Consider the following 12,638-nt stretch of genomic DNA (forward strand, 5'->3'; position numbering starts at 1 on the left):
ACTGGCAACATTTCACGCCGATTCCTCTGTCTGTGACATTAGGCTCAAGCTTTTCCCAATCCAGGGAAACCTAAATTTTTCTCTAGAAGACCATAGAGGCTGTAAAAAGGAAACGTAAGCAAAACAAAATGGAATAGAGGCATGAATTTGCCTGTACCAAAGGTGTATTCCACAGGTTCTGAGGGATTCCCTATACTGACCTCTTATCCAAAGGATAAAAAAAATAACACGAACAGATGAGCATTTTCTGTGTCTGCTTGCACTGTGGAACCTTTAATGTTTTCTCAAAATTTCAGTGGGGAAGGGAACCAACTTCTAGAGTATTCTTCTTGCCAGGAACCGGGCTATAGACCTATAGATATTCCTACACTTATACCTTGACATAATGAGGTAATTCTAGCAGCCACAAACCCAAGGAATAGGCCAGGAGTTTTTCATGTATTATTTCATGGGATCCTCACACAGCCCCTCAGGGAGGGAGCCATCTTGCACGGAAGAGTAGAGACTCTGGAGTCAGATTGCTTGGGCTTTGTCCTGGGCCCCACCACTTAACAAGCTGGGCCACCCTAGCTAGGCAAATGACATAATTTTGCGCTTTAGTTTCCTCACCCATAAAATGGAGACACTAATAGCCCCTCTCTCTGTGGGGTTGTTGCCAGGATTAAATTAAAACATGCAACATGCTTGAAACAGTACACAGCCCACAGAAAGCGTTCTGTAAATGTTATGATTATTACTCATATTTTACTGATGAGGAGACTGATGGTCAGAGAGGTTGAGTTGCCGGAAGTAGGAGGGCCAGAATTCCATCTAGCACCTGACTCTCGTGAGGGCATGCTAGGCTACTTGACCAGGCTTACCTTTGGTGACACTGTTCTTGCTGATCTCAAGGCCTTTCCCTCCTCTTCAGAAACTGGCAAAAATTTAGAATTGCTGGATTTTTCTAATGGCTGGTCAGCACCTTGACATGTGTTAGTAACAAAATTTCAAACATTTAACCGTCATTTGCTTTAGACTATTTATTTTAATCCTTATTTATTTTTGAGAGAGAGACAGCATGTGAGAAGGGGAAGAGCAGAGGGAGGGAGACACAGAATCCAAAACAGGCTCCAGGCTCTGAGCTGTTAGGACAGAGCCCGACGTGGGGCTCGAACTCATGAACTGTGAGATCATGACCTGAGCTGAAGTCGGAAGCTCAACCGACTGAGCCACCCAGGTGCCCCTGCTTTAGACAATTTATTAAGGTCGGGGTGGGGGGGAGCCTGGTTGGCTCAGTCCGTGGAGCATGTGACTCTTGATCTCAGGGTTGTAAGTTTGAGCCCCATGTTGGATGTAGAGATTCCTTAAAAAAATAAATCTTAAAAAAATTTTATTAAGGATTATTTCCTGAACAACAAAATACTTTTAAAAAAACCCAAACAAACCCAGAAACCCTTAACTCCATTTCACATTTGACCCTCACTCTGCTCATGTAGATGGAGAAGGCATATTCATTATCCCTAAAAACAAATCCAGCATGAGGAAGCTGCATCCCCAGAGAGGTTAAGCCCCAGCTCACCCAGCTAAAACATGACAAACCAAAGGGCCAATTTTCTACCCATCCAACTATCCCTTCTACATTGATTTGTGTTAGTCTGGAGCCTAGACCGATTGTGACAGTACATTTTTCTGACACACTGAAAAGAGTGATTTCGTATTTGTGAAGAATGCAAACACATTTGTTGGTTATATTTCCATTTTCTCCAAACTTCTGAATTTTGTCCTACCAAAATTTCAAAAGATTTAGAATTTACACATATTTGTGCAGGCATAATCTCTGCTCTGGAGGAGTGAATGATCCAGTTAGGGACCCAAGACATGGAACTGGAGTGACTGGGTAAATCCTGGGGGATAAAGTAGCCATATGCCCCTATCATAACCCAGGTCACATGGGGGGGGGGGGTGGCAAACGATTTTCTTTCTCACTTGTAATTATTTGAGAAGTTAAACCCATGCACTGCAGACTTTTTATTTAAACAGTTAACAGATTACCTTTATGGAGGAGAATCCGTTTACATAACATCAGGACTCTCCTGGGAATACTGAGACACCCAGGGGGTTCTGAGCTTAGAAAGGGAGTGGAATTCTAGCTCCACTCTGAAGGCTGGACAGGTTTGGAAGGGCAGAGACCAGGGGGGTCGGATCCTGGGGGGAAGATCAAGGGCCCAGACTCTGAAAGGGAGAGAGACGTTTGTGTGTGGCCAGTGAGGAGTCAAGGTGAGTTGAGGTGGGTTAGGGAAACCCTTAGATGGAAGGTCAAGAAGTCTGGGCTTGAGGCCACTGCAAGTTTCTAGACAGAGAGAGCCATGAACAAGCAGGGTCAGGCGGGCAGCAGCACTGGGGCTCACCGAGGGGCGAGAGCCTGGCATCAAATCAAGCAGCCGATTTTGGCAACCCAGACAGCGTCCCTCGAGCCGTGCCCCTCAAACCCGCGGTCCATGGGTTGCCGGCTGGAGGGCTCCGGGTCTGCGTCCCCCCCAGACGCCGCCCCACTGCTAGGAGCTGGGGGCCAATACGGGAGCCCCGTAAGGAGGCGGCGGAAGAAGCCCACCTCAGCAGTCTGGCCCTACTTAGGACCCCCGTTGGGCCCTGGACCCCAGCTGCTCCTGGCCCCCGACTCGGGTGCAGATTTTCCGGCGGGACCGGCTCCCGGAGGGGGCGCATCTTCCGGGCTCGGGCGTCCTCACCGCCGACGGGTCCGCTTTTCCCGCTGCACCCCCTCGCCTTCGAGGGGAAACAGGCCCCTAAAGCAGGGCGGTTTGGAACAGGAACGAAAGGGTGGGAGAACCGAGCGCCTGGCCAAGCTTGGCGTGGTCTCGAAAGCCCGCTCCTCAGCGCAAAACGCTACCGCTGAGCGAGGCTCGTCACCGCGAACCCCAGCACCCACCGCCGGGGGAGCTGCTGAGCTGAGTCCCAGCCGAACCCCGCCCGCGGGAGCCCGCCCCGCGCATGCGGCCGTGGTCCCTCCCCCGCCCCCTCCAGGGCCGCGCGCTCCCGAGTCACGTGCCAAGACTCGCGCAGGCGCAGGCGAACGGCGGTGCTTCCTGCGGACACAGGCGCTTCGAGGCGGCCAGGGCGGCGGCTCAGCGCTGGGGTTCGTCCCTTCCCCGCCCGGCCCGCGGGCTTCGCCGCCTGTGTCTTCCCTGGGCCCCAGCCGTCCCGTGCGCGGTCTGGCCGCTGGAAGCCCGGAGGCTTTCGGAAGTTTTGATTTGGAACCAGGAAAGGGTTTGAACTCTTTCAGAGTTGTGGGGAGAGGCCACGGTTTCCGGACGTGAAGAACGTCGAAGAAATTGTTGTTGGCGGTTATTAGGTTGTGGTTTTCACATGCGGCCAGCCCAGGAGCTGAGATTTTAAGAGATTATCCCGCCTCCCTTACCCCGCCAGAAACTTAGAAGTTGGTATCCAAAGTGCCCTCTCCTTCTGTCCTTAAGGATTAAAAACCCAGCCTTATGCTGGCACTTGGCCCTACCTCTGGGTGAGGGGAGATGGGAAAGCGCTTGGGGCAGGTGAAACTCCAGATGGGGGTAGGGGGCGCTAGGGAGGGTAATATTCTCATTAGAATGTCTTTCTCATGGCTCCTGGGGTTCCCTGAGTCGCTAATTTAGGAGCTAAAAAGAATTCCAGAGATTCTGTAATATCCCATGAAATGGTCCTCAGCCTCTCTTTGAAACATGTCTAGTGACAGACCTCAATTGTACGTTTTCTGACAGGATGCTGATTTGGGTGGCTCCCTCTGCCCTGGATACCCACCAGTTGTGAGAGGGCATCATATCCCTTTGCAGCCCTGTGGAGAATGCCTGGGTGGGAGTGTGCACCTGCCTCTCTGCTTGGCCCGCTGTGCATAACAGAAGCTGGGAAGGGGCCTGTGTGGCTAAATCGAGGTTGGCTGGTTGGTTACTGAAAGGAGAGAATTTACTTGTAATTTCCTGGGTTTCCTTGGCTGTTTGTTTGGAGTGGAGATCAGTTGGTCTCCGGGGAATCTGGGAGGAAAAGGGAAGTCCTTGGAAAGGAGTTAGGTGCCCTCCCTGGGTAAGAATGAGTTGGCTAACCTGCCCTCTGCACTAGGAAGCCTTATTCCCTGATCTGCATCCCTTTTCTGGGTTTAACTTCACGGAACACCCAGCAGTGGCGGGGAATTGTAATACAAAAAAAGAGCTATGTGGTCCTACCTGTTCTTTTTACAGATGAGGACGCTGACACCTAGTAAAAGAGCGTTCAGGGTCACAGAACCAGCTGGTGGCAGAGGTGGGACTCAGGTCTCCTGATTCCCAGGCCTATTCTCTCTCTCATACCCCATATATAATAGGGGCCAGCACGAAACAGATGGCGCATTATGAATGGGTAATTTGAGGCAGGGTGTAGGGAGAGAACCGTGGATAGTGAAATGTTCTGGGGCTTGTAACAGAGGGATCTTACCATCTCTACGCCTCGAGGCAGAGAGGCTGTGTGGAGGGTCATTTTGCTAGAGCTAGGACTTCAGGTCAAGGGGTTCAGGAAGGCAGTTGGGAGGAAATAAAACCCCTCTGATTTGTCAAGGCTCTCCATGTACTAAACCCCATGGGAAGTCAGAGGGCAAAGGAGACTTGATTAGTCCATGCAGGAAAATTCCAGAACACAGTACGGATAGAAAAGGATGCAGAAAGTACCTAGAGGAGCAATGAAAGGTATCCAATATAACATGTGACCTTACTTCTGCTCGTTTATTAATAGTTTACACTTCTTGAGCACTTACTCTGCATTGTGCGTGTCCATTATCTCATTGCGTTTTCCCATAAACCCAGTTTTCTCCATTTGACAGATAAGGGAACTGACAAGTGAAACAACTTGAGGAATGGAGATGTGAACAGCCAACGGGACACCTGCCTCTCCGGGATCTTATCTTGGGTGTAGTAGTTCCTTCGTGGATGTTTGTGCAGTGGATGACGGAGTGAATGAATGCACGAATGAACAAGGAGCAAACACACGTAGGATTAGGTGGCAAATCTCCCTGAAGACCCTTAGTGTGCCTGTCCTCCATGAGACTGGAGGCTCTCTGCAGAGGTGAGTCCTGTGCCTGGCGGTATCTCTGTTGCTGGCTTGTAATGAGCCAGGTATTCAGGTTAAAAGATCAGGTGTCTAGATGTGCAAAAAACCTTGGACTTCTGGGCTTTCCTAGTGGAAGCTTTTGGAATTAAGCAGTTTTCTCTCTCGGTGCCATCTTGATCCAGTCCTGATTTCTGATGCCCCCACAATCTGGGCAGGGGTCCAGCGTGCTGCCTCATCTCTGCTCGGCTCCTACCCATCGCTCCACCTACAAGCTCAGTTCTGCTCCTTGTATCACTGGTGTCGATCCTGGAACACGGCGTTCTTCAGGGAGAAACCACCTACCAGCGTGGTGGGGAGTTTTAGCAGCATCCCTACGGTGGCCTGCCCTGGAGCAGAAAGCTCAGTGTGGAGGCTTTGTTTCCTTTCTCTGCAGTCCCTCTTCCCTCACCATCTCCTCGCTTTAGAATCCCCTTTTATTGGCCTCTTCCTTCCTCCAGGGCCCCACACAGTCTTTCACTTGTTCACTGTCCAGGCTCCTCAAGCCAGGAAGAAGAGCCTCACATAGACTGATCACTTGCCCTGCCTGCCACCGTGCCTCATGTGTCCTCTCCATCATCTCATTTCATTTCTTAGTGACACACTAGGTGGGAAGTGTCGGGGAGCGGCCTTGCAGACGGGAAGACCTAGACTTCGGTTGGGTAACTTGTTCAAGATCACACAGCTGTTGAGGGTAGAGCTGGCCTTTGACCTCTGGCCGGATTCCAAGGCCATCCTGGCCCACTTCTCGCCCGGAATAAGTCCTGCTGCTGCAGTATTTACGTTCATGTTGACCTTTGCTGTTCGGAGCATTTTCCCTGTGCCTTGGCCTGTGCCCCTGGGGCTTGGGCCTGTCGGATGTGCTGTTTCAGCCTGCCCTGGTGGGTTTCCACACGGAGCTGCCTGACATTTGATTCCACCCACAGGCCTTTGCTGACAACACCTCCTCCATATGGAAGGCCATTTGACGTGCTTCAGAGTGGCAATATCCAGCCCGTTCTCTAAAGCTTCTGTGCCATCTCCTGAACGATGTCCCTCTAAACTCATTCGCCTCCAGATTCCCAGACTCACTTTGTGAACCTCCTCTGAAGGATTTAGCACATTATTTCTTGCATGTACAGTAACTTGCATATGCAACTTGCTTACGTGGTTGAGGGCAGGGACTGTACTGCAGTGGTGTTCGTATCTCTCTAGCTTCTAACAGAGGAACTTACACGTGGTAAGTAAGCCCCCAGTGAGTGAAGGCCTTAGGGGAGCTCATGGTGGTGAAAAGAGTTTGTAAAATGAAGATTTATCCCTCAACTTTACATGCTGTTTGCTTAAATCAAAATTCAACTGCAGTATAGATGTCCTGGTTGAGTCTGGGGGATGGGTGGTGGAGGACACCTTGTGTTTCTCTTGAGGAGCTTTGAATTTAGGGAAATGAAGTGACACGGGTGAGGGCTGGCGGTGGAGACAGGCTGTGTGGGTGCAAGGGGTCCAGATGGGGCTCCAAGAGCGGCGAGGTGCGTCCCTTGGCCATTACCACGGCTGCAGCTTCTCTGAGGCCATCCCCTGTGCTGAGTCCCTTTATGTTTGCTGTCATAGATAAAGGCCATCACTACTGCTTCATCACCATGGGTGAAGGGTCCTTGGCCATAACGTCAGCATCCCCCTCCCTGGGACCCGAGTCAGCTCAGAGTACCCATTTCCCATATGACCCCAGACACACAGATGCTGGGGCCCTTCGGTAGAGAACGGGTGTGGGCTGGGATGACTCACCTGCTCTGTCGCCGCCTACAGCTCGGTTTAAAGCCTTTTCGAATCAAATCTCTTCCCCAGGAGAGACACAGGAGTCTCTCTTTACAGTTAGCAGCTTGGTGCTAACTTGGGACAGTTGATGCCCGTCACTGTCCCAGTGTCTGAAAGTCCAGGTCACTAAGGAGCCATCCAGGTGCGTGTTCACGAAAAACTGGTAGAAGCAGCCTAGAAAGCAGTGCCTTGACCTGGGCATCAGACAACCGCGACCTTAACTGGGCCCCACCAGGAACTCACTATGCGGCTATAAAGGAAAGGGGTTTGGGACACCTGGCTGGCTCAGTCCGTAGAGCAAGCGACTTTCAGTCTCGGAGTTGTGAGTTTGAGTCCCACACTGGGTGTAGAGATTACTTAAAAGTGAAAACTAAAAAAAAAAAAAAAGGAAAGGTTTCTTCTTTCAGTAAACATGTTTTGACCACCTACTCCTGCCGTGCAAAGTAAGGACAAGGTGAGCAATGAGAAGGCAAAACCAATCCCTATTCCTGGTGGCCTCTCAGTCTCTGTAAAATCAGTTCGAGTCAGGGTGATAAATGCTCTATGGAGGTGTTTTGGGAGCATGGAGGAGAAAGTAAACACATCTTTCCCGGGGGAATGAATGAGCACAGGGAAGATTTAACTGAACAGGACACATTTGAGCTGGACCTTGGAATTGGGATTCTCCTGGCAGACAGGAGTAAGTCTTGCAACTTTGGAGAGTGTTGTGCAGGACGTTGTTGGGGGGAATGACGTCAGTGGGGTGTAGAGAGGAGATAAGACTCCAAACCCTGTCTGGGTCTAGCAGAGAAGGCCTTACTGGGTCACGCTGACTTCGGACCTTCTGAATGTGGAGGGGAGACACTGAACTGATCTGTGTTGTGGAAAGATCAGTCTGGCAGCAATATGGAGGATGAAGTGGAAGGTCAAAGACGCAGAGAGACACTGAGTAGGACAGGGTTAGACTATCACAGGAAATAACTTTTGTTTTTGTTTTTGGTGTGAATTTCTTAATGTTTATTTTTGAGAGAGAGAGAGAGAGACAGAGTGCAAGTGGGGGAGGGGCAGAGAGAGAGGGAGACACAGAATCTGAAGCCGGCTTCAGGCTCTGAGATGTGAGCACAGAGCCCAACACAGTCTCAAATTACTGAGCCGTGAGATCATGACCTGAGCTGAAGTCGGGCGCTTAACCAACTGAGCCACCCAGGTGCCCCAGGAAAGAAATTTTTGAGGACCCCACCTGTGGGATTAAAGAGGGTTGGCTTAGAAAAATCCCTAAAACTAAAATTCTGTGCCTCTGAACCCACCTGGGCATTTGGTTCTTTTCACCTACCCCATCCCCCAACTCCTAGCTGATGATGTTCATTGCTTGCCCATGCTCCATTCTGGGTGTGCTGTGACCTGTTTGGGTTTTGACCCTATCCAGTTTCCCTGTTTGTAAAGTCTGTCCACCCAGCACTTCAGCTGAGACTTCGGCTCCTTGGAGACCAACCACTAGGAGGCTGTACTGTGCCCTGGGGTCCTCGCCACCCCCACCTCTTGCCCTGACTCTGCTCTCACCTCTGGCATCGTCCTCCAGTCTCTAGACTGGAAATGGCAACTATGCCAGCCTTTCTGTAACTCTTTTCAAGAGGAACTATGAGACATTATGTTTCATTGGAAGATGTTTACAAGCAGGAACTAGAAAAATGGATTAAGGAGACCTTGGGACATTGGTCTAAGAGAGAACAGAATGTGAAATACAGGGCAGTCCCCCCAGAGTGACCCCACAAGTCTAAGCCCCTTGATTTAAATTTAGATCAGTTCTATAAAATGTAACCTTAAAGCCAGAAATAATGTGTCTTCTGCTAACCCCTTCCCTGTAATCCCAGGCTAGGGTTACAAGTACTGCCCCTTCTTGTCTACCTGTTTGTACAGTTGTCGTGATACTTGGGCCTGTAGACTTCGGCAGCCAGTCAACAAACAGGTTGTTGGGCCTACTGTGTGCCCACCTCATGCTGGCTGGGATGGAATATAGGCACGCCTTGCTATGTTCTCAAGGAATTAGGAGACCAGTATTTTAGTCTAGTTGGGAATGCAAGACACATGTGAGAACCAACTAGAGAGCGGAAGAGATGAGTTGTGAAGAGGGCAGTTAACATTTGGTGGGTGGGGCTGCAAGTCCACAGAACCTGGCGGACGGAGCAAGTGGCCCCAGTCTCCTGGGTTCCCTTGGGATGGGGGCAGGATCCAGCCTAGATCTAGCTGGGGGTCTAAGCTGGATCCCAGCCAGCCTCAGTGGGAGGTCGGGGGCCAAGTGGACTTCATGCTGCCCTCACAAGGGACTATATCCTTAGTTCCCAAATGTTAGTGCTGTTTTCACAGCCTGCATCTTCCTACTTGTCAAGATTCTCCAGTCATCCTTCCGCTTAAACACCTCTTTTTTCTTTTACTTTTTAAGTTTTTTAAATTTATTTTGAGACAAAGAGAGAAAGAGCAGAGGACAGGCAGAGAGAGAGCTAGACAGAGGATCGGAGAGCTGGCTCTGCACTGATGGCAGAGCCTGATGCGGGGCTTGAACTCACAAACTGTGAGATCATGACCTGAGCCGAAGTTGGAAGCTCAACTGGCTGAGCCACCCAGGCGCCCAACACCTCTTTTTTCATGAAGACTCTTCCTTCCCACCAGCCAGCATGATGCTGATCTGCATGCAGCCCTTTGCTTATAACTGTGTTGTGATATTTGTTCCATCTTGTCATGTACTAGTGAATGTCGTGTACCTTGTCATGTACGTGTTTGTGTTTTCGCCAGTTCCACTAGATCAAGATTGTGAGCTTCTGTTAGGCAGGGAATATGCCTGAGGTATTTCTCAAACTCCCAGTGAGTAGCCTAGAGTGATACCCTGCTCAGAAAATGTGTGTTCAGCGGGTGAGCAATAGTCTAGCAGATTCCATTCCCCCTGGTGTATCGGTTACATAAGATTAGTTTTGTGGGGCGCCTGGGGGGCTCAGTCAGTTAAGCGTCCAGCTCTTGGTTTCAGCTCAAGTCGTGATCTCACGGTTTGTGAGTTCGAGCCCCACATCAGGCTCCATGCTGACAGTGTGGTGCTTGCTTGGGATTCTTCCCCCCCTCTCCCTCCCCCTCCCCCACACGTGTGCGCACTCGCACGCTCTCTCTCTGTCTCTGAAAAGAAATAAACTTAAAAAAACATCGGTTCTGTAAAAGCAGTCCTAAAACCAGAAGGGGGAGGGGCCTGCCTTCTGGGCCCAGTTTCTGGCAGGGGATCACATAGGGAAATGAAAGGTCACTGTAAGTTGGACCTGTGTGGCCACACAAGAGAAGGGTATCCAGTGGTCTCTTGGTCTTGACCCTTCAGGGCCAAAGGGACGAAAGGAGGGTCTCAGTGGTAAGGATTCTGTCCCTTATCTTATAGAAAGAGTCTTGGAATCAGAAAAGTTGGGGACTAGTTCTGATCCAAGTTTTGATGACGATATGCTTGTCTTGTTCACCTTATGGGATTGTTCTGTGAACCAAATGAGACAAGAAATATGTGAGTTCTTTGAAAAAGATGAAATATTACTAGAATATGAGGCACCATTGTACTTTCTTTTTGTTCCTGATTCCCAGCCTCTCCTTCACTCTTTCTATAGAGAAACTCTCAAGGCACCAGCTGTGAAGGCCAGCTGGGGAGAGCCTAGCCTGTCTGTGCTGAGTTCCCATTTCGGCCCAAAGACTAGATCCAACGTGGAAGAACACGGTTTTTTGGCTTCCAAACCAGGTAACTCTGGGTAAGTCACTTCAGCTCCCTGAGCCTCAGTTTCCTCATCTGTAATTGGGCGATGATAATCTACTCCTCCTACCTCCTAGGGCTCCTGGGAGGATCAAATGAGACAATATGACAGTGGCTTGTAAACTGTAAAGGTCTGTCCAAATGCTATGGATTTACTTTTTAATCTGTGCTTGAGGGCTTTGGATAAAATTGGCCAAGACTGTTGCACATCTAGACAGTGACATCATATGCGTGTTATTGGAGTCCAGGGTGGGGCACAGAAGGCGTCCCCAGAGTCCCTGGAGCAGGACAGAATGCAGAAGGGAACCCCACCCATTGCCTGCCTGTAGGAGACCTGATTCTGTGGTCCGACCTGAAGAAATCCAACCTCCTAGTTTCCAAAGTGTCAAAGATTCTGCTATGACCTCTGTGCTCAGGGGATACTTGGATGACAGCCCAAGAGTAGGGGCTATTGTGATTTAGCTCTCTGTTTTTGGGGTCTCACCATGCTGTCTGGACTTGACAGGCATTCAGGGTAAGGTTGTTGTGGAACAAAACACAGGTAGCACATTTTGTGGGACCTCATGTCATCCTATTCTTACTTCCTCTGTGTTGGCAAATTTCAGTTGTAGAAAAACATTAAAAAAAAAAAAAAACTTCAGAGAAATGGTAGCCCAACTCATGCTGGAAAACCTGACTGGCTAGTGTTAATGAAAAGTCAGGCTTCAGAAATGGGGTATCACCATCTCGGTGCTTTGTTACTCTCAGGTGGTGGTGAAGCCAGTCTTAGGGGAAAGGCTCTCCATGTGCCTGTGGCCACATCAGGTTTGAATGCCTTCATTGGCCTTGCTGGTCATTGGAACTGAAAGGAAATGGCTTAGTGAACAAGAATTTGTGAGCTAGTTTATAGTGTGCTTGGCCCTGTACTGGGAGCTTTGGGAAAGATGAAAAAGGTCAAGTTGTGGCTTCTGTGTTGGAAGTCCTTAGACCAGATTTGAGAAAGCGAGATGACTGGGGATTCCGGCTGGCAGGCCCTTGTGCGCAGGGCCAAGGGAGTGGCAGATAATTACCTACAGAGGAAGACAGAGGCGAGGATCTGCAAAGGCTCTCGGGAGGGTGGCGGGGGAGGCTTTCTAGAGGAGGTGGAGATATGTGAAAAAGACAAAGTCAATCACTGAGAGTCCTCTCTGCTCCCTAAAATGTCTTCTTTCCCTTTCTGGCCCCAATTAGGAGATCCAATCAGTCTTCTATTGCTTTCTAACAAATGATCCAACTTAGCGGGTTAACACGACTCATTATCTCCCACCTCTGCTGGCCGTGCTGGTCATGCGTCCAGGCAGAACATGGTAGCTGTCAGCTGGGCGTTGCCCCCAGCTCATGGAGGCCACTCTTAGTCTTTGCCATGTGTCCTCTCCATCTTCAGTACAGCAGTGGGGCCTCAGATCCCCCCTTGGTTTGAATCTCTGACTTCCTCTTCTGTTATCAGCAGGAGAGAACCCTTTGCTTTTTTTGTTTTTTGTTTTTTTAATTTTAGAGAGAGAGAAAGTGCCAGTAGAGGAGAGGGGCAAAGGGAGAGAGAGGGAATCCCAAGCAGGCTCTGCCCTGTGAGTGTAGAGCCCAACACGGGGCTCGATCCCAGGACCTGGGATCAAGACCTGAGCTGAAATGAAGAGTCAGATGCTCGACTGACTGAGCCACCCAGGTGCCCCCAAAACCCTTTGGTTTTAAAGACTTAAGTGTGATTAGGTGAGGCCCACCTGGACAGTCTCCTTTTGATTAGCATAAAGTCGACTGACAGGTAGCCTTAAGTACCATCCTAACCATTGTTTTGAGTGTACAGCTCAGGGGCATTAAGTACATTCATATTCCTCTGCAGTCATCACCACCACCGTCTCCAGAATTCTTTTCCTTTTGGAAAACCGAAACTCTGTATCTATAAAACACTCCATCCCCCATCCCCTGGCAACCACCACTGTACTTTCTGTCTATGAATTTTACTACTCTAGGTACCTCATGTAAG

At 49.9% G+C, this 12,638-nt stretch overlaps 1 long non-coding RNA gene across 9 annotated transcripts in view; it reads left to right on the forward strand.

The window, feature by feature from the left end:
• The first annotated feature begins 3,084 nt into the window (after positions 1-3,084).
• LOC122209488 overlaps positions 3,085-12,638 on the forward strand; it is a 37,172-nt gene continuing 27,618 nt past the window's right edge. For 8 of the 9 annotated variants that reach the window (XR_006197630.1, XR_006197627.1, XR_006197629.1 and 5 more), the window contains exons 1-3: positions 3,085-3,433; positions 4,838-5,079; positions 10,500-10,637. This is a non-coding gene — a long non-coding RNA (uncharacterized LOC122209488). Of the gene's footprint in view, positions 3,434-3,595; positions 4,704-4,837; positions 5,080-10,499; positions 10,638-12,638 lie in introns of those variants that run through there. The other variant, XR_006197632.1, reaches the window with a different exon arrangement.

Source organism: Panthera leo, chromosome E3, assembly GCF_018350215.1.
Source record: "Panthera leo isolate Ple1 chromosome E3, P.leo_Ple1_pat1.1, whole genome shotgun sequence".
Taxonomy (NCBI): domain Eukaryota; kingdom Metazoa; phylum Chordata; class Mammalia; order Carnivora; family Felidae; genus Panthera; species Panthera leo.